Genomic DNA, 23729 nt, shown 5'->3' with positions numbered 1-23729 from the left:
TTGTCTTTGTTGAAGCTGCATCGATCACAATTATGTGATTGTAAAACCATGGCAGATTCTTCTCTTTTGTAAGTACACAATTTTACCTCTTTTATAAATTTTGTGGCTGGTCAGAGTAAGTGAACATGAATCCTGGCAGAATAAATTATTTATTTGCTGGCACTCCCAGGTTTGGACTGAGAGATGCAGAGTGAAATCTTAGTGGTCCTAGCAGTGTGCATCATTCTCTACCTCTGAATCCCATACACTGTAACAGATTTATGCAATTGTCCAATAGTTCATTTGATCATTTTGTCAAATGGATTATATGGTGATTACATGCTCATATTGGCAATTGGGCTGAGATTCTTTCAAGCTGATTGCTATTACAGTTGACTTTTAACTTTAATCTGTACGAGTTTATATCTGCATTTTGAAAGGTTGAGGCTTTAAATGTTGCTGTACATCACTGGAAATGCTAAATTTCAAAAGAGGGTTGTTTTGGTTGTTGAAACTGCCACCAGCTTCCTTAATTTCCTTTCTGTTATTGCTTTTAGTTTGTTAATAGGAAAGTTTGCATCTTGGGCTTGGCACTTTACACCTTTGTGAGCTGAAGTGAACTAAAAGTTCTAGGCCTGCTGTTGTTGCTGTCGATAAATACTTAACAAAATTAGATGTATCTTCAAATTGGACAGCAGCATGACTCTCCCATATGATCTATTATTTTAGGTTGATGCCTCAAGTACATAGAGTCTATCATATTAGATTTATTTCTTTCACAAACTTCCACAGTAATATAGATGATCAACAATCAATTCCTGCAACTTGTTAGTAGGGTTGAGCAGCCAGGGGACAATGAGTATTTGGATTAGACTGGAACTTTGAGGTGCTGAACTTAACTGTTTGGCTGGAATGTCAAAAAGCACCGCGCCACTCCATACAGTGTTAAGTGATGTCACTCCACTCCTCTTATTCTGTTGAATATATAGGAATCAAATGAGCACATTTAAATTTTGTCCTAATGATAGATGTATTTTTATTGTCTTATTTGCTCTTTTCAGCAATGCAGACATGAGTTAAAACAAGATATATCAGTGGATGATGGACCTAAATAATAAGGAATTTCTTACCATACAGATAATCATGTTGTGATATCCTCCTTTTCAAGTCAGATTTAATGTCATCTGATTGCCCAAGTACAATTTGACGAAACAGCATTCTCCAGTCCTCAGTGCAAAATACACCAACACACAACCAGATTCAACCACGTACAGACATATGCAGGACAAGTATTCATATATAGAAATAAATAAATACATTTATATGTTTCATAAATATGAGAGTCTTGGGTGGTTAGTGTGAGCAGTTCCCTTCATCATTCAGCATTCTCATTGCCTGTGGGAAGAAGCTGTTTCTCAGCCTGGTGGTGCCGGCTTTGATCCTCCTGTAACTCTTTCCCAGTGGGAGCAGCTGCAAGATGCTATATGTAGGGTGGAAGGGGAAATAGTTGATTTTGACCAGACAGTGATCCTGGTAGATTACATCGAGTGGGGGAAGGGAGATTCCTGTGATCCTCTCTGCCACTCTTATGGTCTTCTGGATTGACCTCCAACCCATTTCTCAGCAGCAATCATACCTTTATTCAATGAGGTAGAAAAATGTACTAAGATTACTGCTATACTTTATATCGAGTGATATTTTCACCCAATAATACCACTACATATTAATAGCTTCCCTTCCCAGCTACCAAAGATAAAGGCTATTGGCAAGGCTGTTAGGTGGCAGGTAATATTGATGCCACCTTAGTACCAAGCAATGTTGGACAATAGACAGCCTCATCATTTCTTTTGACCATCACTGGAACAGACATCTTTCAAACTGTGACCATTTTCACGCTGAATCACACCATTTGTCATTTGACTGGACGAGGCATATTAGATTTATTTCTGTGACGTCGAGAAGGAAGTTTAAAAAATCATTGAATGGTTCAGCTCAGGACCTCAGAGAACCTCTTAACTCACTCCAAAATTTAAATCGAGCATCTTGTATTTAAATTCCACTTTTCACTTTATTTTCAAGGCATCCAGAATGACTTTTCAGCTTGTAAAGTACTTTTAAGGTGCCATCACTGTTGTAATAGGAGAAACCAGCACCCAGTAATGCAAAGCAAGATCAGGATATTCTGGTTAGGATGTGTTGATTGAGAGATAAATATTGGCCACAATGTTATTTCTCAACTTGTGGTCTGAGGTTGTAAAAAGTAGTCCTCGGTGATGGAATGAAGATAAATATCACAGATGTAATAAACATGTAATATGTAAAACAGGACTGAAAATATGATGACATAAGCCTCCAAAATTCTCAAAAAATGTTCCCACTAAAGTTAAAAAAAATATCCCATTGGTGGTCTGGAAAGGGGCTCAATCTTGCCTCCCCCAACATGGTAGGTGGATACATGGGCCAGGACATAGTGAACAACCTCCCTATTGTTCTTTGAAATAGATAGTGTCCTGTGTCCTGGGGTAATTTCAGAATCAGAATTTATTGTTATGAGCAAGTCATGAAATGTGGTGCTCTTTTAGCAGAATTACAGTGCAAATGTTCATATTATGAACCATCTTACAACACACACACACACACACACACATATATATAAAATAAAAATAGTGGAGCACAAAAAGTTAGATAGTGTCTTTGTTTCATTGACCATTCAGGAATCTGATGGCAGTGGGGAAGAAGCTGTCCCTGTGCCACTGAGTGTTCATCTTTAGGCTCCTGTAACTCTTTCCTGATAGTAGCAGAGTGAAGAGGGCATGGTCTGGGTGGTGGGGGCCTTTGAGGATAGAGCTGCTTTTTTTTAAGACACCACCTCATGTAGATATCCTCGATGGAGTGAAGCCTGGTGCCTGTGATGTCGCTGGTCAAGTTAACACCATCTGGAGATTTTCCCTATCCTGGGAGTTGGCGCCTCCATACAAAACAGTGCTCTCAATGGTATACCTGTAGAAGGTTTTGAGAATCTTCGGTGATATACCGAATCTCCTCAAGCACCTCACAATTATTACTGCTGGCGGGCCTTCTTCGTGATTGGAAGTGGGCATGAAGGTGCAGCAGGCAGTGAGGAGAGCGAATGGTATGTTGGCATTCATTGCGAGAGGATTTGAGTCCAGGAGTAGGGAGATCCTACTGCAGCTGTACAGGGCCTTGGGGAGACCACACTTGGAGTTCTGTATGCAGTTTTGGCCTCTTTATCTGAGGAAGGACATCCTTTCCTTGGAGGGGATGCAGAGAAGGTTCACTAGGCTGATACTGGGGATGGAGGGTCTCACCTATGAAGAAAGATTGGATAGTCTAGGCTTGTATTCTCTGGAATTTAGAAGATTGAGGGGGGATCTTTTTTGAAACATATAAAATTCTTAAGGGTTTAGACAGACTAGACGCAGGTAGGTTGTTTCCAATGCTGGGAAAAACCAGAACCAGGGGTCACAGTTTAAGGATAAGGGGGAAGTATTTTAGGACTGAGATGAGGAAAAAATTCTTCTCTCAGAGGGTGGTGGATCATCAAATTCTTTGCCACAGGAAGTCGTTGAGGCCGGTTTATTGTCAATATTTAAGAGTAGGTTAGATTTGGCCCTTGTGGCTAAGGGGATCAAGGGGTATGGGGAGAAGGAAGGAACCGAGTACTGATCAGCCATGATTATATTGAATGGTAGTGTAGGCTTGAAGGGCCAAATGGCCTTCTCCCGCAGCTATTTTTCTATGTTTCTATGGGATCATATGGAGGCTCCAAAATAGATCCTTGGAGATGCTGACATCCAAGAATTTGAAGTTCTTGACCCTTCTCCACTACTGAGCCCTTGATGAGGTCTGGGTCGTGTTCCATGATTCCTTCCTGAAGTCCACAATCATCCCCTTGGTTTTGCTAATGTTGAGTGCAAAGTTGTTTGTGACACCATTCAAAGAGCTGATCTATCTCCCTCTTTACGCTTCATCTTTGCCGTTTTTGATTCTGCCAACAACTATGGTGTCATTGGCAAACTTGTAGATGGTATTTGAATTGTGCCTAGCTCAAATGGTAAGTCTCAAAAGCTTATTCACACTCCATGAAATAATGTCAGAAGTATTTCATCAAAGCATTCCACTCATCTGAGCTCTGAACAGTTTGCTTGTCATGTACAATTATGCTTGTTATGTTGGCTTGTCAAGAGTGGAAACCCTTAGAACTAGGCACTCCCAATGATGAGGAAAGCCCACAATGGAATTTTTCATCTGTTCTGCATTTAAGTGATGCTTCAGTTTGACAGAACAAAATGGACACAAAATAATTCCCCAAAGATACCTTTCCTAGTTTATTTTTTATACAGTGGTATTAATGTCTATTGTTCCTCTGTAGCCCCTTCTGTCTGAGTGAGCTGTGACACATGGTTGGAGTGAGTTGTGTAAAAGGCAGAAGAGACAAGCCTTTGCTGTAATTTTTCACAGAGTGGATTTCTCTTGTGGAGTGGCACAAGAGAAATGTGGGGGTAATTCCTAATTTTATTTTTCCGGAGTCATTCTTAAAAAATAATTGGATTTTAGGAACATAAGAAGTAGGCACAGGAGTAGGCCAAAAATGGCCCATCGAGCCTGCTCTGCCATTCAATACGATCATGGCTGATCTAATTTATGACCTAACTCCACCTACCTGCCTTCTCCCCATATCCCCTAATTCCTCTATCATGTAAAAATTAATCTAACCGAATTTTAAATATGTTTAATGAGGCAGCCTCAACCACTTCCTTGGTTAGAGAATTCCAAACATTCACTACTCTCTGGGAAAAACTATTTTTCCTCATCTCTGTCCTAAATCTACTCCCCTGAATCTTGAGACTGTGTCCTCTCGTTTTAGATTCCCCGGCCAGCTCAAAAAACCTTCCTACATCTATCCTATCCATACCCTTCATAATCCTATATGTTTCTATAAGATCTCCTCTCATTCTTCTGAACTTGAGCGAATACAATCCGAGACGATTTAATCTTTCATCATTAAGTCAACCCCTTCATCCCAGGGATCAACCTAGTAAACTTCCTCTGGACCGTCTCCAAAGCCAGTATACCTTCCTCAAATATGGAGACCAGAACTGGACACAGTACTCCAGGTGCAGTCTCACCAGTACCTTATACAGTTGCAACATTACCTCCCTACTTCTGAATTCAATTCCTCTAGCGATGAAGGCCAACATTTCATTTGCCTTCTTAATAACCTGCTGGACCTGCAACCTAACTTTTTGCGATTCATGCACAAGCACTCCCAAGTCCCTCTGCACAACAGCATGCTGTAGTTTTTCACCCTTTAAATAATATTCAGCTCTTTTATTTTTCTTGCCAAAGTGGATAACCTCACACTTACAAAAATTGTACTCCATCTGCCAGAACTTTGCCCACTCATCCAGCTTAACTATATCCCTCTGCAGACTCTCCACATCCTCATTACAATTTGCTCTTCCACTCAATTTGGTGTCATCCGCAAACTTGGCTACACCACATTTTGTCCCCTCCTCCAAGTCATCAATGTAAATGATGAACAGTTGTGGGCCTAACACTGACCCCTGCGGCACCCCACTTACCACTCTCTGCCAACCTGAAAAACTCCCATTTATCCCGACTCTCTGCTGCCTGTCAGACAACCAATTTTCAATCCAGGCCAATACACTTCCCCGGACTCCACTTTCCTGTAACTGAGAAGTCTCTTGTGCGGCACCTTATCAAACGCTTTCTGTAAATCCAAATATACAACATCAACCTGTTCCCCTTTATCCACCGCATCCATTATATCCTCAAAGAATTCTAACAAGTTTGTCAAACAAGATCTTCCCTTTCTAAAACCATGCTGCGTCTGCCTGATTGAACCCTTACGTTCCAAAAGTTTCACTAGGCTTCAAGCATTTTTCCAACTACAGACGTCAAGCTAATTGGCCGATAATTTCCAGTCTTCTGCCTACATCCCTTCTTAAAAAATGGCGTGACATTTGCTCTCTTCCAGTCTGCCAGGACCTGCCCAGAATCCAAGGAATTTTGGTATATGACCACCAATGCATCAACTATAACTTCTGCCATTTCCTTCAGAACCCTTGGATGCATATCATCAGGACCAGGTGATTTGTCTGGCTTTAGTCCCATTAGTTTCTCCATCACTACCAAGGCCCTCCCCAACATTCGCATCCTTAACTCCGCACATGGGCACGCTGAACATGTCTTCCAACGTGAAGACGGACACAAAATATTTGTTTAATGCCTCGGCCATTTCCTCATTTTTTGCTACCAGTTTTCCTTTCTCATCCTCCAAGGGTCCTAAGTTAACTCTGGCCACCCTCTTCCGTTATACTTGATGGTTCACTCATAATAATGGGAACCCTTGTGAAGCGAATGAAGAGAAAGCATTGGCAACATGACAATCATGAAAGGTTCTCCTCAGTCTCGCAATTTCCCTCAGTTAACAGAGGAAAACAATGATAATGCAGAGCCTCTAATTAGTTCTCATGCTTGATAGATTAATATGGAAAATTGCATTTTTTAGGTTTAAAGAACAGTACAGTGGTGTATGCATAATCCTCTAAGCTTCTCCTCCAGCCTGGAGTCACTAAAGCATTTTTTCGTATGTAACATCTTAGAAGGAAAGATGAGCACAATATAAAGTATTGAGTGATTCAGACAGGTCAAATTTATCAGGGATGTAGGTTAATTGGGTGTAAATTGGGAAGCATGGACTTGTGGGGCAAAATGGCCTATTATCGTGTTGTGTGCCAAAATTTAAAAAAAATTAAATCTATGGAGAGAAACAGTTTTTTTTAAACTAATTACCTTTCATCAGAACTCAAAAATTAAAAGTGGGAGTAGTGGAAAGGACAAAGTGGATGTCTATAGTTCCTTTCACACTTGAAAGTGATCCCAGGAATTAACTGCCAATTGGCCTTTAAAGTGTATAGTGTGAAAGCAAAATCAGCTCAATGCCAGCGTGAGATAATATCATCTCACCAGGGATTGACAGCCTCGACCCCTAGTACAATCCCTGGGGTCTGCAGACACTGGCGTTGCAATCAGGCAAGTGGGAAATGGGCAATTATATCATGGGATTGAAATGACCCAAGTTTATGCTTGACTGCAGGAACGTGAAGAAAGAAAAGATTAAAATGAAGGTATAAACTTTGCTGTGGGAAAGTCGCAGTGGGGAGATAGGGGGAGGAAATTTGGGGGATTGTTTTAAAGAAAGTAAATTTTTATCTTTTAATCAAATGAGGGAAAATTTTGGTATTAATGAGAATTCTTTATTCGTTTATTATCAACTTCGATGTTTAGTAAAACAAATATTTGGTAGAAATATGATTTTACCTAAATTGATTAAATTTAAATCTTTTCTTGTGATTGTACCAAAGAAGAGATATATTTCATTGATGTACCAAAAAAAGGGATGGGATAGATCTAAGATTAAATGGGAAAAATCTTATTTTTTCCGAGGATGACTGGTTAAATATCTGTCATGATAGTGTTACTAGATCGATAAATGTTTGTTATGCAATTTTTTACATCAATTGTATTTAACATCTGAAAAGTTAAAAAAATATATGGTTTTACTGAATCAGACTCTTGTTTTAGATGTGGTAATTCGGTTGGAACTTTTTTTCATGCTGTTTGGTTATGTGTACATATACAATCTTTTTGGAAAGCAATTCAATTGTTTTTGGAACATTTGTATGAGATTAAAATACTTTTAGACCCGGCAATATTTTTGTTGGGTAAATTGAAACCTTTGAAAGATTTGGGATTAGATAAATTTCAGATTGCTTTTATCTATTTAGCTTTATCTGTAGCAAAGAAATGTATAGCAAGTAAATGGAAAAATGCTAATGTGATTGATATTAATAGATGGCATAATGAGATGAAAACTTGTTTGATAATCAAAAAAATCACGTATGTTTTATATGATAATTATTCTTTTTTTTAATAAGTGGTCTTTATATTCAGAATATTTACATTTAAATTTACTTTGATTAGATTTTAGTAAATATATTTTTTTCTTTTTGGCTCTCCGAAAGAGAGATGGCTGAGTTGGCGGGGTGGGGGGGGGGGTTCTTTTTTTTCCTCTCTTTTCTTTTTTATATAAAAAAAATTTATTGTTCACAATATGTACTTTTTTATTGTATGTAATAACCTTGTTGAATGAATAAATAAAGTTGTGAAAAAAAGGAACGTCAGCACTGAGGGAGTGATAAAAATTATGTGTTTGGAAGCTGAAATGTATGTGGCTTTGTTGGAGACATTTGAGCACATACTTTATCATAAATAGCTTGTGACATGGGAAAAGTCAGACTATGAAATACCTTAAAATTTGAATGATATTGTTCATTGGTTCTTTCCACATCTTATGTTCAGCTTCACTTGCTCATTGATAAGCTAAATAAAGCCTTTAATTAGTGAAAATGCATCAAACTTTAAAATTAAGGGAACTAAAGCTACTTTTGGAGGTGAAGTTGTGATTGAAGTTAGCAAGGTTTTCAGGTACAGAACAATTTTTTTTAAATTTCAATTTGTAAATGATTGCAGTTGATCAAATTATCCTTGGAGTCTTCTGGAAGAGATAGGCACAAGACCTAAATAAAGAAGCAGTCCAGCTACATTACTTCTGCAGAGAAGAGCAATGAAACTTTATCCAAGGCTAGTGTTGGAAGTGATGGATCAATCAGTCCATGGCTTGTAATATTAATTATTTTCTGATGCTATATTGTGATATTGGTTAATCGATCTCAGTAAGCCTTTTCACTGACCTCCTTCAAACATTTGTAAAATATGCTTCTCTTCGAAGGGTAAAACGTTGACCTCAGTTATTGTTGCCAGACCTAGATCTGTTAATCCATAAAGAGATTAAAAAAATATCCAGGAGCACGAAGTAGTGACAGATTCAGCAACATTGAAATACCCACAGGACATTAAATTCCCGTCTTAAAACTGGGAGTATCGGAGACAAGATATTTTTTACTACTCATTTGGGAGTAATATAATTGCAGTTTGTGGCTGCAGCAGATGCTGAAGACAGCTGGCAGAAGAGAGATTGCCCATTTTACTCATCATTGAAAGAGTACAGATAAACCCATACACTGAAACCTCGTAAAGCTCTTATTAGGTTTGGCTGAAGGAGCTAAGGTGTGTAAGCATGAGTGCCTGTCTGCACACCAAGTATTTGCGTGCTTTTAAGCGAGACAGCAATGATAGATGTTTCATTGTAAACCAGGGTGCTGCAGTTTGCTTTGAACATGATGCTGAATTTGGAGATGCCCGCTTGGGAGTATAATTTTCATACATCACATTGTTAGACATGCCTTCCACTGAATGCATCTGTATGTGAAGCACAAATAATGTATGAGGTGTTCTGGGTTGTGCATGTGAATGATCAAAGGCAAAATGCTACATGGCACAGGTGCAGTAAAGGAGTATTTCCTCACCTCAATGGCCCAGGTTTGAGTTCCTTTACCTCCTGTCTTGGAGGTATAGATTTATGCTTTTCACAGCTACTTTGAAGCAACCCATTTGTCATGTTTCAAGGAGAGGGAGCGTTAGTTTTTCATTCACGGGAGCATTGCAGCTCAAGCATGGGCCAATCATTATTTATCAGAAAGATGTACATGAAATGATTGATTGGCCGAATCCTTACCCAATTGTAATATTCAGCCGCTACACTGCAATCGATGAAATCAGTGGAGAAAATGCTTGGACATTTCTGGGAGCTTACTCTCATATTTTCAGATTTTAGAAATACTACTTTTTTTTTTTACCTTTCTTCCTGGGTTTTTCCTCTTGCATCAACTCTCTGTGCTAGGAAGATGAAGTTTTGATTGGGAATTTCTCCTGAGTAATGCCCTTTGTATCCCAATGACAGTGGGTATTGGGTAATGTTGAGATCTGTTACTGCCAAATAGAATACAGTCCCCTGGTTAGGTTACTGAGTTAATTTGGAGATATAGTTTATATTCAATTTCTATAACTAAAATTGTTATGAGCCTGTCAGATTATTTTAAAAATGATCCGGTTTACTCATGTCTTTCTAGGCGAGAAACTTTCTGTCCTTAACTAGGTTGAGCTAGCTAATTTGTGACTCCTGTACTCTACCTCACTCCAACATCGTTCTTAGGTGTGGTGACATGTTGGATGTGGAGAGGATGTTTCCTCTTGTGAAATAATCTAAAACAAGAATTCACTGTTTAAAAAATCTTTTCAATCTTTAAATGGCAGAGTAAGATTGAGAAGCTGAGACTTTTTCCTAATTCATATGATCTTAATTCCCATTTACTATCGGTCATCAAATAATTAAATTGTATCAAACCACAGAGGTTCAAGAAGTCCCATCGCTACCACCTGAGAACTAGGGATGGACAGAATAAAATTGTCTTGATAGTCTCACCCACATCTTGAGGAAAAAAATGTAATTTCATTCAAACTAAAATTCCTTTGGTGCCTTCTGAAAATTGGACTTGAACAATCTTGAATTTTGGCAAAGCTAGGATTAGTTTTGACAATGTATTCTGCTGCGCTGCTCACCAATGAGCTTGCCAATATTCATGGTCTGAGTCAATACATAAGAATGAGGATGTGTGGGAGTACTCAGTGACACTGGATCTGCACCCTGTAAAATTTGATGCTTTTGATGAAAGAAGGGAAAATCTGGCGATACAATATGCACACATTGAGCTGTTTCAACCTTGTAGCTGGGTGTTAATGAAGGATACAGCCCCACAAGTCAAGCAATTATTTCATAAACCTCAATATCTTAAATATCATGGTTTGTGAATATTACTTGCAATACCAGCAGGTATTGTCTCTTCCAAATAACCAAAACTGAGGGGTACGTGAGATTCAATGACTTGGGTAAATCTGAATGTAATTGTAAGCCAAAGCAGGCGTGGGTGACAAAGGTACTCCCTGAACGATATTGGTAAACCAGAGAAAGATTTTATAACAATCCAATTGTTATATGACTGTCATTACTGAGACCAGCTTTCATTTTGTAAATATCATGAAGTATTTAAATTGCCTTATTGGGAATTGAACTTGTGTGGAGCTGCATCTTTCATTAACACCCAGCTATACAGTTGAAACAGTTGAACTGAAACCACCCACAAACTGAAAGAAGAGTGCCTTATTTTCTGTCAAAATGGTTCTGGAGTCACACACAGGCCAGACTGAGTAAACCCAATAGACTTACAGAGAAAGAAGAAAGCTTGTGGATGCTGTGATTGTAGTTAATACACTCTCCAACCAGATGGCATTTACACTAACTTCTCTGGTTTCCTCCCTCCTCCCCATCTCTCTTTTCTTTTCTCCCAGCTCTGCATTCACAGAGATATTTCCTCCCACGATCAATTCTAAGCTTTTTTTCTTCACCTAGGGTCTTTTATCTGTTGACCTGTGCTCCTTCTCCTGCCCCCTCATTTCCTCCTCTCCCCCCCCCTCCCTTTTATTCAGGTGCCTGTCCGTTTTTTACTCATACCTTGACGAAGGGCTCAGGCCTGAAAAGTTGGTAATATATCTTTGCTTCCCATGGATACTGCAGGACCTGATGAGTTTCTCCAGCAGTTTTGTGTATTAACTACAATCACAGAGCCACCACCACCTTCTTTCTCAAGGGCAATTAGGAATGTGCAATAAATGCTGCCTTTGCCAGTGACAGATGAATAATGACCTATACCATTGTGCTATTTAATTCACATTGTGTTAGGTCTGCTTTGTTCATGAATGAGTGAGACAAACACCAGACTGAGTCGAAATCAGGGTTCTTTGTTCTTTATTACCGGATTGTAACACTTGCGACTAACGATGTTAGTCGGAGAATGCATTCTGCCGTTATCAGCAAAATGGTGATTTTTTATACCCTTGGATACATGCTTAGAACATCATCATATCATTACTTGTCCAATGACTAAAACTGTTGCTATCCTTTCCCTGCTAGCTTCCTGCCTCTCAATCCATCAATGTCTCTCTTATCTTGTAAGTACAAGGATGCATTCACATCTTGTTACAGCCCTGTACAGGGTAACTCCTTACACATTCCAATTTCATGATGTTTTACCTTACAATTATCTCTTCATTCTTTGTACCAGAACATATTGGTTCATCATTAAATTTTAAGTAACAATTGAGCACTCAGGTATTTAGACATACCAGCACAGTAACAGGCACTTTCAGCCTATAAGCTGTGCTGCCCAATTACACCCAATTGACGTACAACACCTGGTACATTTTTGAATGGTTGGAGGAAACTGGAGCACCTGGAGGAAACCCATGCAGACACGGGGAGAACGTACAAACTCCTTACAGACAGTGCAGGATTCAAACCCGGGTTGCTGGCGCTGTAATTGTGTTGTGGTAACCATGTTGCCCCTGGGAGGTGATCAGTTGAAGTTTTGCTGTTGTGTTGGTAATGTTGAAGAGTAATATGTGCATTGTTATATTTATGCATAGAGCTAAAACAAACCACCAACATAAAAACAAACACAGAAAAGAAAAAGAAAATGTGCAGCTTTGTTCTGTTCTGCCACTCATCCTGCAGCCACAGGCCTCCAATCCATTCCAAACTAATGAAATCCCCAAAGTATTAAATCTTCACCAGCCTAACACAGCCGTAGAGAAAGATTTTTTTATACTTTGCATGTGCTAATAACACGGTGTGGAACATTACGTGCAAATTCACCTTTCCCTTGAGGAAGAAATAATTCCTAAAAATATACTTCAGTTTTTAAAACTAATTTACATTGTTAGTTTTCCTTAAAATCATGTTGATTCTGGTTAAGTCTCAAAAGAAACACTACTTCTTGGGGAATGATAGATATCCTTGTGCCATGGTAATTGTTGTGGGATATCTGGTGAACTGCAGTTGCAATCTTTCTGCGTTACATAAGAAATAGGAGCAGGAGTAGGCTATCTGGCCCATCGAGCCTGGTGCTTTTTCCCCATAACCCTCAATTCCTTTTTTTTATGTAAAAATACATAATTATGGTTCAGTTATTTAAGTTAAATGAAGTAGCCTCAACTGCTTCCCTGGGCAGAGAATTCCACAGATTCACTACTCTCTGGGAAAAACAGTTTTTCCTCATCTCCATCTTAAATCTACTCCCCTGAATCTTGAGGCTGTGTCCCCTAGTTCTGGTCTCACCTACCAGTGAAAACTTGCATGCCACAAGGGGTCAAAATAGTCAGGACAAAGGGGAACATAGTCATTTATAGTTTTGCAGCAGGCATTAGGGACAGGCTGGGCCTGTTGGCTGCTGTGGCCAATGGCTTGGTCAAATACAGGGGCTCATCAGGGATCAACCTAGGTGATTCACCTGGGCGAAGGTCAGGGCTGAGTCCAGGCAGGCTGTCTGGACTCCAACACTTGGTAATTTAGATGGGCCAAATCACAAGGGTCACCTTGATGGCTTGGATTGAGTCTTGACCTTGATTGGCTTGTGATGTGTCCTCTGAATAGGAGCACAGCAGCGCTACCATGTGATGGCTGCAGCCTCTCCATTACACCTGGATATCAAATTTTCTAATGTTAGGAATCCCCAACCTCTCTCTATGTGATAGTACAGATCTATCACCAATGTATATAGTGTATCTAGTTACAGTATCTAGACTGTACTTACAGTGATTGGCTGAGAGCTAAGCCACGCCTACTGTTTGGGCCTTAAAGGGTTGTGTCCCTAGCCAGGTCGGATCATTCCGGACTGGTCAGCCACCTGTGAAGAGCTCCTGTCTTTTGCTAATAAAAGCCTTGGTTTGGATCAACAAGTCTTTGATTCTACCATGTGATGGCTGCAGCCTCTCCATTACACCTGGATATCAAATTTTCTAATGTTAGGAATCCCCAATCTCTCTCTGGTTCCTCTGTTTCCATCTCTTCATAATCCACACTCGTTCTTGCTTGTTCTCTCCAATTCCCACTCCCCCACCCCTGGTCTCTCACTTTTCCTCCCTCTTTCTCTTGCCCTGTCTCTCCACTTCTGCCACTTTTTTTCAATACCCTATCACCTCTTGGCACCTTCCATGCATGTTCTTGCCCCCATTTTTTTTGGTTCCCATTTGATATCATCCCTCCTTACTTTAGGCCTAATAATAGGTACCATCTCAAAACATCGACTAACTATCTCTACCCATGTATGCTGCCTAACTTGCTGAGTTCCACCATTATCTCATTGATTGCTCAAAGATATCAGCATATGCGATTTTTGTGTTTCTTCACATCTCTATCTGCTGATTTTATATCACAACTGATTAACAATGCTATCTCACCTCCCTTCCTGTTTCGCCTGTTATTTTGAAGCAGTAAATAACCTGAACTATTGAGCATCCAATCCTGTTCACCCTGTAACCATATTTCTCAAATTGCCTTCACGTCATATTCAAATGTTATTATCTGTGCTATTGATTCATTTATCTTGTTGCAAATACATGATGTATTCAGTTTAAGACTATTAAGCTTTTGTTATTTACAACTCTGGATTTTCACTCTTTTGTATGTTTTTGTTTATCTGCCTTTGCTCTTTGCATTATGAGTGTCAATTTCCACTTATCCTATGCCTCTGTGCTTTTATTTTCTCTAGTTTTTAAAAACAAATCTTCTATTTTTGGAGCATCCCTCCTCTCCTTGTGGTTCTGCTTTTCAATTTTGTTCCAAGCCCCTCATATAATCCTTCATTAGGACCTTCTTTCTTGTACAAGCCAAGTCATTAGTACCTGCATGGTCTACAATTACTGGATCCTCCCTCTTCCATTTTTTCTCCTGTAAAGAAGGTATGTCTTTAACAGTAGCATCAACACAACTTCTGGAACTCTTTGATTTTGCTTTTTTCCAGTGATGACTACATTTCTCTTTACTCCTTCCACTTGAATGGCTCCCTGTGCTATGGACAGTTTGCACATCCTCTCTGCAGCCCTTACTCTTGTCCAATGTCATTGCAGTCTCTTCTTTTCAAGCCATTGTAAACCAAGGTCTACATGAATCGGCAGGAAAGTTACACTTAGACAAGGTGGCCTTGAGAACATCGTTGAATCATTTCCCTCTGTCCACATCATAACCTCTTGCCAAATGGAGCTTAGAATAGAATGTCTCTTTCAGGCATGCTAATGATCTGTTTGCTTATCAGAACTGACTGAATATAATGAGGGCAATGCAGGGGATATTGGCCCTGGAGAAGATGCTGACCTTGGTTTGCTTATCCTGCCAGCCGATTTTGCATATTATTCTTGGTCTCTGGCTCACTCCTGTGTCGTGCTCACTCTTACATTCAGATTCATTGTCTCTTGGGTACCCAATCCATATTCAGTGATTTTGTAGCTCTCCAATTACTGGCAACATATGTTCCCCTATCACTCTTAAGTTGTGAGATGTTGGATGTGCCTGCAGCCATTCCTCTGCCCCAGCACAGGAATGTTGTTCACCTTAATTCAATGATGGTTTTGTCGAAGTTAGTGGTTCAGTGTTCTGCAGAAAAATGTGGACACTACTTGTCTATATTTGTGGGCAAATCGGAATCTTTTGAGCTGATCCCAAAACCCAAACCGAATTGGCAGTTTTAGGAAAGATGAGAAAATAAGAGGAGAGAGGAGGGGTGGGGGGGAAAGAAACACTCCTTGGTTGTGCACATGAGTGGAGGTTGTTTTCACATCTGAATCTGGTGGCAATGCTATTCCGTCACGAGGATTAACACAATGGCTCATTGCTCGGAAACCATTCGAGTCTCTCACTTCCATCAATGCTCTTTCCAGTTTCTAACCTCAAAATGTCCAGAAAGGAAAAGATGGCAGAAATCAAGAAGCTGTAGTTAAATCTTGGGAATTACCGTTGTCAGTTAGATTCTCAACAGTAAATCTTGACCTTGTAATTCACACTTGGCTATCAGCAATTCCCCCTGAATCCAATAAAAGACACACCTGATCAAATCCCGGTTCTCCCTGAAAAACACGCTCAATAAATACCAGAGCTGGATGCATCTCTTGCTTGTTCTGATTAAACATGGGAAGTGAAGGCAAGCTTGGAGTTGAGGTCAGGTCTGGGAAAAGGGAATTTCAATATTTCATTTCAGTTTTAATTTGTCCAAGAACAGCAGGTAACATTGAATTATTCATTAGGTTAGTTTCTTTTCTCCTCTTGTTTCTCTTTTCCATTGGGCCAGTATTGAACCTGATGTTGAGGAGCTTATGAGTGTACGTGGTGGGAGTGATTGCTGATGTCTATTGTGATGGGGACCCTGCAGATTAATCAGGATTAGGTGGTCCTTGAGGACAGTTCACAACCCACTGTGGAGTTCTTCTGATTGGTCTGGAATGACATGATAATTTGCAATTTTACACGGGATAACATCTGGAACCTTTTAATTGGCACATACTTTGAATATATCACTTCCATGGTCTGTCAGACCCAACATTTATCACCTGCTGCCCTCAGCTACAGGCTCTGATTTATTTAATTTGAGATTCTTTATATAAATGCACACACACACTCACACATTATCAGTATGTTTCAAAAAATTAATTGCTTCTTTTTAATGCATATATTTGTTCTTTAGAAATAGGAACTGCTGACGATACTCTGCAGTCAGCTATGTCATTGGGTCCAGAGTTCTATGGAGGTCAGGGTGGGTGAAGTTGACAGCTTTTTCCAAGAACAGTTTTTTTTTTAAATTACCTAAGGTAGTTCACATGAGTAGAATGAGATAACATTTGGCATGGAGATATTAGAATGATGCAAAAAGTTCATAGCAAGTTTGGCAGGTGGAAAGATTTCTGGAATTCCAGAGTTTCAGGCTTTGGCAGCTGAAGGTATGACTGCCAGTGATAGAAGATAAAAATTGGGCATGCTTTAGATGTATCTGACTTGGTTTTCAACACAGTCCAGCAGCTTCCTTAAACTCATTCACAAAAGATGTATCTATCCACTGGCTTTAATTTCATAAAAGCTTTCCTCTCAGTTACTTCCTTATTGATAACCCATTACCTTTATGTTAATAGTCCAATGCTATAACTTTTGGAGTTCAAAGAAATTTTTTTAGGTCTATTCACCTGAAGATGTCAAGCAAAGTTTGCCAGATACCTTCCACTATTGCTCCAAAGCTCATTCTTAATGGAGTTTGACCACTCATTGACCACTGGTCAGAATCCTTCTTTCATCAGGCAACAAGATGCACCCACATTCTTACAAACAGTCAGTGAACACCAATCAGGAGTCTGGCTTATTTTCTCATTCCGAACCCAGGAATAGTAAGACTAACTGAAGTGCAATATGCAGAGTGATGTGTGGTTGAGATCAGCTATGATGACCCAAATGTGGATGGAACTTAGCTTGGGTGCTGTTTTGAAATGTATTTAGAATAATGGTTTTATTTTTATCTTTTAAGTCACTACTTAATTCATTATATTTATTATCAATTAAAGGTACAGTGAACCCCTGTTATCTGGAATTCAAGCAACCAGCATCCTCAAACAACTGGCCAAAGAAATGTGGAAAAATAAATAGGTAAAAAAAATACAGGTTTAAAGTTGGCACGCCTCACCTTTAGATAGCCAGTCATGCAATTTGCAATCTCAAGCAACCAGAAAATTTACTTATCTGTCATCTACCAATCCCCATAGGTGCTAGATACTAGGGTTTTTACTGTATTATGATTGGGAGTCATTTTAGGAATCATATTTCTGATCTTTGAATCTTGTGTTTGAATGCTGATCGCAATGAGAAGCTGATGGTCCCCTCCATCTGCTAACTGTTAAGGATTCTGAGAAAATGTTTAGGGCTGCTTCAGCTCAGGTTCAGCAGCAGTGAACTAATGGCACAGATAATTCACCTCTTTATTGGCTGTCATTCTAAGAGAAGCCACAAGGGTAGTTATTACAGGAATGGAAATGTCATGGTAATGCAAAGCTGGGCAATGCTTGTGGAACATAGAACAATTTACTCTACATCACATTCTCCTATTGCTACTCTGGGAATGTTTGACAGGAAAGTGTAGACAGAGCTTCTTTCAGTAGCTACCATATGATATTCCACTGCTGCAAATGTTTGATGCACTGTGGAGGAGAGAGCTTTATTTTGGATCTAATCCATTGCTGAACCTGCCTTGAGAATATGTGCTGACATCTTAAGTTGAATTTTCACACTTAAAATTGTTTGGATTGGGTTTGTGTCAGTTGTTAAAATATTAAAAATCTAAAATACAATTACATTTTACCAATATCTAAGATTCAGAGAGTTATGACAAATAGTAGCAGTGGTCAACCCACTCCTAGGATATTGACAATTTAAATATGTTAATGAGATTTTCAGGCTTCACTGTGGTGACTGGGTTTCCCAGGTCTTATTTAACTTGACAGCTCCATTGCTAATTGAGAAATTGGCTGTCTTGAGTATGGAAGTAGGCTTACAATGGGGAAATTCCAGTTCATCAAAATTTAGCTGAGAGAATGGTGTATTCCTGTGGGCAGCATTCTGTGGATGAGCTGCCTCAGCATACCTGAGGGCAAAGGGATCAGGAGAACTCTTGTTCAGTCCCATGTCTGCGACACAACTTTGTAAACATCCCCAGCTTGGCTATTGGATTGGATATCCACCCCTTCCAAATCACAGGTGTTGGGATAAGACCCTCTTCCCTATGGTTATGGTTGGCATTGATCAATCTGTTCACAAATATTCCACAATCAAGTGGAATCTAAGTCTGTGATTGAGGGAACTTTTGAAGGACAATGGATGTACATGAACTTACAGCTCATCTGGACATCCATGTTCATTAAGAAAACTAAAGACATTTCATCAGAATTTTCATTTTAAACATCATGAATTTATCTCCAAGTGAAGGATATCCAAATAGAATATGGCCTGTCCAAGAGGAGTTATGCTCTCATCACCTTACCAAAGAGTTAAAGAATCCTGAATTCATGGGTTTTTCGTGTGTTCTAATCTAGGAAATATCTGGTAATTCTTGGACAGAAGACTCTGCTGAATATCAGTTTATGTGGCTGGGCTTCTGTCCTTAAATGATCCTCAGAAAGTGAGTTTCTAATCTTCGTCATTCTGGCACGAGAACCATTTATGTTTCAACTTATTGAGAAACGGAATTGGAGCTTCAATATCGAATAGGAAACTGAGCTAATAGTCCAGGAAAATCCTAGACCCAATTGCAGTAATTTGGCCTCAATCAAGATGAGAGGGTGGAGCATTCCAAAAGGAAGCAGTTGCATCAGCATTCTGGGCTTTTGGTTGGTGGGGGGGGGGGGGGGGGGTGGCGGGAAGGGGTGGGGGAAGAGGGAAATGATTGTTAGGAATGATTTGAAAAGTATTATCCTTCCAAAGTCTAATTGGTAGATATTCAGAGTATAGCACAAGAAATTTATCAAAGCTAAATTCTGGAATATGAATACTGGGTTTTGATGAAGGGTTCTGTCCGACCCGATATCTTTACCATTCTTTTTTTCCCACTGATGCTACTCGACCTGTTGATTTTTGTCACAGCATCTGCTTGCTGGAATATGAATTATAAATAAATTTTAAAATTTACTCAAAGGTGACTGTCTGAATTTGTGGTTTTAACTAAAAATCCACATGGAAAATATTTCTCATGACCTGCTGATGGCATCTGGATAATGAACATGAGTGTTTCATGATGTTGTAAGGGATGACCTGCGTGGACTCGATGCATCGAGTCCACGCTGCTGAAGATCCAGCTGCGCTGGATGGGTCACGTCTCCAGAATGGAGGACCATCGCCTTCCCAAGATCGTGTTATATGGCGAGCTCTCCACTGGCCACCGTGACAGAGGTGCACCAAAGAAAAGGTACAAGGACTGCCTAAAGAAATCTCTTGGTGCCTGCCACATTGACCACCGCCAGTGGGCTGATATCGCCTCAAACCGTGCATCTTGGCGCCTCACAGTTTGGCGGGCAGCAACCTCCTTTGAAGAAGACCGCAGAGCCCATCTCACTGACAAAAGGCAAAGGAGGAAAAACCCAACACCCAACCCCAACCAACCAATTTTCCCCTGCAGCCGCTGCAACCGTGTCTGCCTGTCCCGCATCAGACTTGTCAGCCACAAACGAGCCTGCAGCTGACGTGGACTTTTACCCCCTCCATAAATCTTCGTCCGCGAAGCCAAGCCAAAGAGAAGAAGGGATGACCTAAAATGTTTCAAGTGTTATAATGGACTGGAGAGGTGGTACAACTTTAATTTCAAAAACATTTTCAATTTATTTCCCCTTTATTTCAATTTCTACCTGATTCTAATGTGGTCGGAACAAGATGTAATTTACTAAAATATTTATGGCCTTCCAAGGATTGGAATTTTTTCCGTAAATCATAGGCCAGTGGTGCCCTTTCTTCCTAGCACTTGGGTTCAAGTTATAAAAATTCTCAAACAGAGAGCGCAGGGTCAGCTACATTACATTCTTGTGGTTAAAATAAATATGTTCTAATAATTTTTGGAAAAAAGTATTTCTTTATTCACATTTTTATTGTTTTTTTTAATCAATCCACTCAGATTGGTAGGCTGTTGATCAACTCTGAATGATGGAAATAAGGACATTCTTGAAGTGAAGATTCAAGATTTCATATGAGGCATGGATACCTAATTCATCAAAATGTCAGATTGCACTTGCATTTTCATTACTTTTTCAACCCACACTTCAGTAACCTAAACCTGTGGACTATTTCCAGTGCATTGCTACAAGAGTGCTGCACTGCCATCTTCCAGGAATGATTGAAATTGAAGTCCTGCCAACTTTCTCAGTTGTGTACAAATAATCCCACAATACTAGTAATTGAAAGCTTTTACAGTGCCAGCGACTCTGGTTCAAATCTGGTTCAAGTGACCGTCTGGATTTCCTCTGAGTGCTCCTGTAACCTCCCACATTCAAACATGTATGTGTCAGTCAGTAATTGTTCACATGGATGTAATTAGGTGTCATGGACATGTGGGCTGAAAGGACTGTGCTGCAACTCTAAATTTAAATGCTGATTCATAACGAACCCTCAATCAATATTGGCTGGGTGATGTCGGAACAAAAACTTCATTCTCAGTGTCACCAAGACCAAGAGGGTAATTGTCGATTTTACAAAAGAGAGGTTGAGGGACCACATTGATGGAACAAAGATGCAGAGTTAGAATTTTCAAGTTTCTGGGTGTCCAGGCACATCAAGGCGACAGTGGAAAAAGGTACACCAGTACCTTTACTTTTTAAGGAGTCTGAAGAAATTTAGCAGGTTGTTGAATCCTTTGTCAAACATCGACAGATGCACAGTGGAAAGTAGGCTGGCAGGTAGCATAACACCATGGTTTGGGAATTTGTGTGCCCAGAAGCACAGAAGGTAACAAACATAATCAGGTCCATCAGAGGCTACAACATCTGTCAAGGAAATTTTCACTCCATCAAGGACGTCTACAAGAGGTGGTGTCTTTAAAAGAGTAGCCTCTATCCTCAAAGACCCCCACTACCCAGCCCAAGCCCTCTTCACTCCACTGCCATTGGGAAAAAGCCTCAAGACAAGCACTCAGTGGCACAAGGATGGCTTCTTCCCCTCTGCCATCAAATTCCTGAATGATCAATGAACCAAAAACACAGCCTTACTCTTTCATGCATTTTAAAAAAAATTAATTGTTGTAAGGTGACGAAAATGAATGTTTGCACTAATGATGCGGCCGCAAAACACCGAATTTCGCACCTTGGTCATGATAATAAATTCTGATTCTGAACATCCCATCCATTTAAACCATCAAAATGAGGCTCTGCCAGCATCACAAAGGATCCTCATCACAACTTCTCACTGCTCCCTTTGGGCAGAAGGTAAAGAAGCTTGATGACCAGCACCTCTCGGTTCAAAAGCAACAGTTATCAGGCTTTTTGTTACACAAAGAGTAATATCATTTATTTTTTGTATCTATTATCTTTATAAATTCAATTAAGTTTGCTATTGTTGTGTTTAAATTGCTTTTGAAGTTTGTTTTACCAAGTGCCTGATTGGCAGCAAATAAGAATTTCAATGCATATGTACAATGTACAGTAAAACACCTCGATATCTGGCACCTGTAGGGGATTGGTAGATGTCGATTAAGTGTATTTCCCAGTTGCTTGTTATTGTGTGTAGTGTGATTGACGAATTAACCACTAGGGTTGCCAATTTTAAGCTTTCATATTTTTTTTCTCCATGATATTTTTTGCCAGTTGCTTGAGGCTGCTGGTTGCTTGAATTCCAGATTACAGAGATTTTACTATAATTGACAATAAACTCATGATTTTATCTCAAAATTGATCTGGTCATTATTTCTTGGTGTTTATGGGATCTTGCTCCATGCAAACTGGCTACCTGGTTTTCAACTTTACAGTAATGACAAAAGCACAGCATGGATCTTAAAGAGCCTGAAGTTTAGAAAGGAAGAAGGATTTGTAATTAATTCATATCAGTTAGGATATATCAAGAAACATTACAGTCAATGAAGCCATTTAAGGTGTTATCTTGCTTGGGAAAGATCCATACAAAAATATTGTTGGAGTTTATTTTTAGATTTTCTTAAATGGCAGTCTCACCTAGGCTACAGCACAATTGATGTGTGAAATGAAAACTATTACCCTCTGTGATCCTGGAGTTGAGGCACGCAATCTTAAATCAGCATCTGACCTGTGCATTAGTGGGAATGCTTGATGGTGATGCTGTGTCCCTGGGTGCTGGAAAATATTTTCCTCTCTACTGCAGTTCATTCTGAGTCTTGTTGACCATGGCATTCCCAAGAATAAAATGAGCTTTAATATATTTTCTTAAACTGAAATGCTGTGTTGATCGGAGTTCTGTCAAAATAATTACTTTTTGGCTTTGGGAGAAGAAATGACAGCTTATTCAATTTTCAATTCACAGGGTTGTCCCTATCCCTTGGCTCGACATCTTCAATATTGCCATTGAACTAATGTTGTCCGTCGGCCTTATTGTGCTATGTTCTCAGTGTTTAGAAAGTTAATGAAGGTGGCAATCAGCAGTGCCAACCTGGCGAGTTAAGTCTCAGGTTTATTATTAAGATTGTCTTGGAAAACGTTGAGGTATTTGAGAACCGTGATAAATCTCCAATGTGATGGTTCCTAGACGAGTAGATGACTTATGGTAATATCTTTTCCCAGTGGGATTTCATATTAAAAAAAATCGATGCTCACTGAACTGATGATGTATATTTTTAATAAATATTGTAATCGCCTCCAGGTGAGAGAATTATCTCATACTCACTTCTTGGACTGAAATATTGTCACCGTTGATTAGTTTTCTGAATTATTCCAAATCTGTTTCAATCCAATCTTCATGTTTAAGAATATTCGAAACAAGTGAGGGAAATAAACTTGGTATTTTAATTTGAAATTGATCATGTTTTTATAAATAAAAATAATGTGAGACCAATCAGTAAAAATTGAAAATTAAGGTGGGTAACTTCCTGGAGAAAGATTCACCAGGAACACATGCCAAAAAATGGGCTTCAGCTCTTCTAATTCATTGTTCTTGTGAGTCCTATAATTTTGTGTGTGGCATTGAATTAATATTGTCTATTGTTATATCATTGAGTGTCCAATATCTACTGCATTCCAGCAAGTTACACAACTTCAGTCACAGTTTCTGCTCCAGTAGTATGTTGGAAAAGAGAAGAAATGAGAGGACTTTTCCTCATTTATTGCCAGGGAAAGGCCAAGTGTAAAATTCAGCCTTGGGTAGCCTAAAACCTAAT

The 23729-nt window shown here is 39.5% G+C and overlaps 1 protein-coding gene and 1 long non-coding RNA gene across 9 annotated transcripts in view; one reads left to right on the top strand and one right to left on the bottom strand.

The window, feature by feature from the left end:
* The window catches only part of camta1a (calmodulin binding transcription activator 1a), a 1025873-nt gene that overhangs the window by 301269 nt on the left and 700875 nt on the right, over positions 1 to 23729 (top strand). The gene's annotated exons all lie outside the window — the stretch shown is intronic.
* Positions 1 to 23729, bottom strand: part of LOC138754384 (uncharacterized) — a 57089-nt gene that overhangs the window by 16177 nt on the left and 17183 nt on the right. For both annotated transcript variants that reach the window (XR_011351731.1, XR_011351732.1), the window contains exon 3: positions 9786 to 9918. This is a non-coding gene — a long non-coding RNA (uncharacterized lncRNA). The remainder of the gene's footprint in view (positions 1 to 9785; positions 9919 to 23729) is intronic.

Source organism: Narcine bancroftii, chromosome 2 (genome assembly GCF_036971445.1).
Source record: "Narcine bancroftii isolate sNarBan1 chromosome 2, sNarBan1.hap1, whole genome shotgun sequence".
NCBI lineage: Eukaryota > Metazoa > Chordata > Chondrichthyes > Torpediniformes > Narcinidae > Narcine > Narcine bancroftii.
The sequence above is the reverse complement of the archived record's forward strand: the minus strand, read 5'-3'. Positions and strand labels throughout refer to the sequence as shown.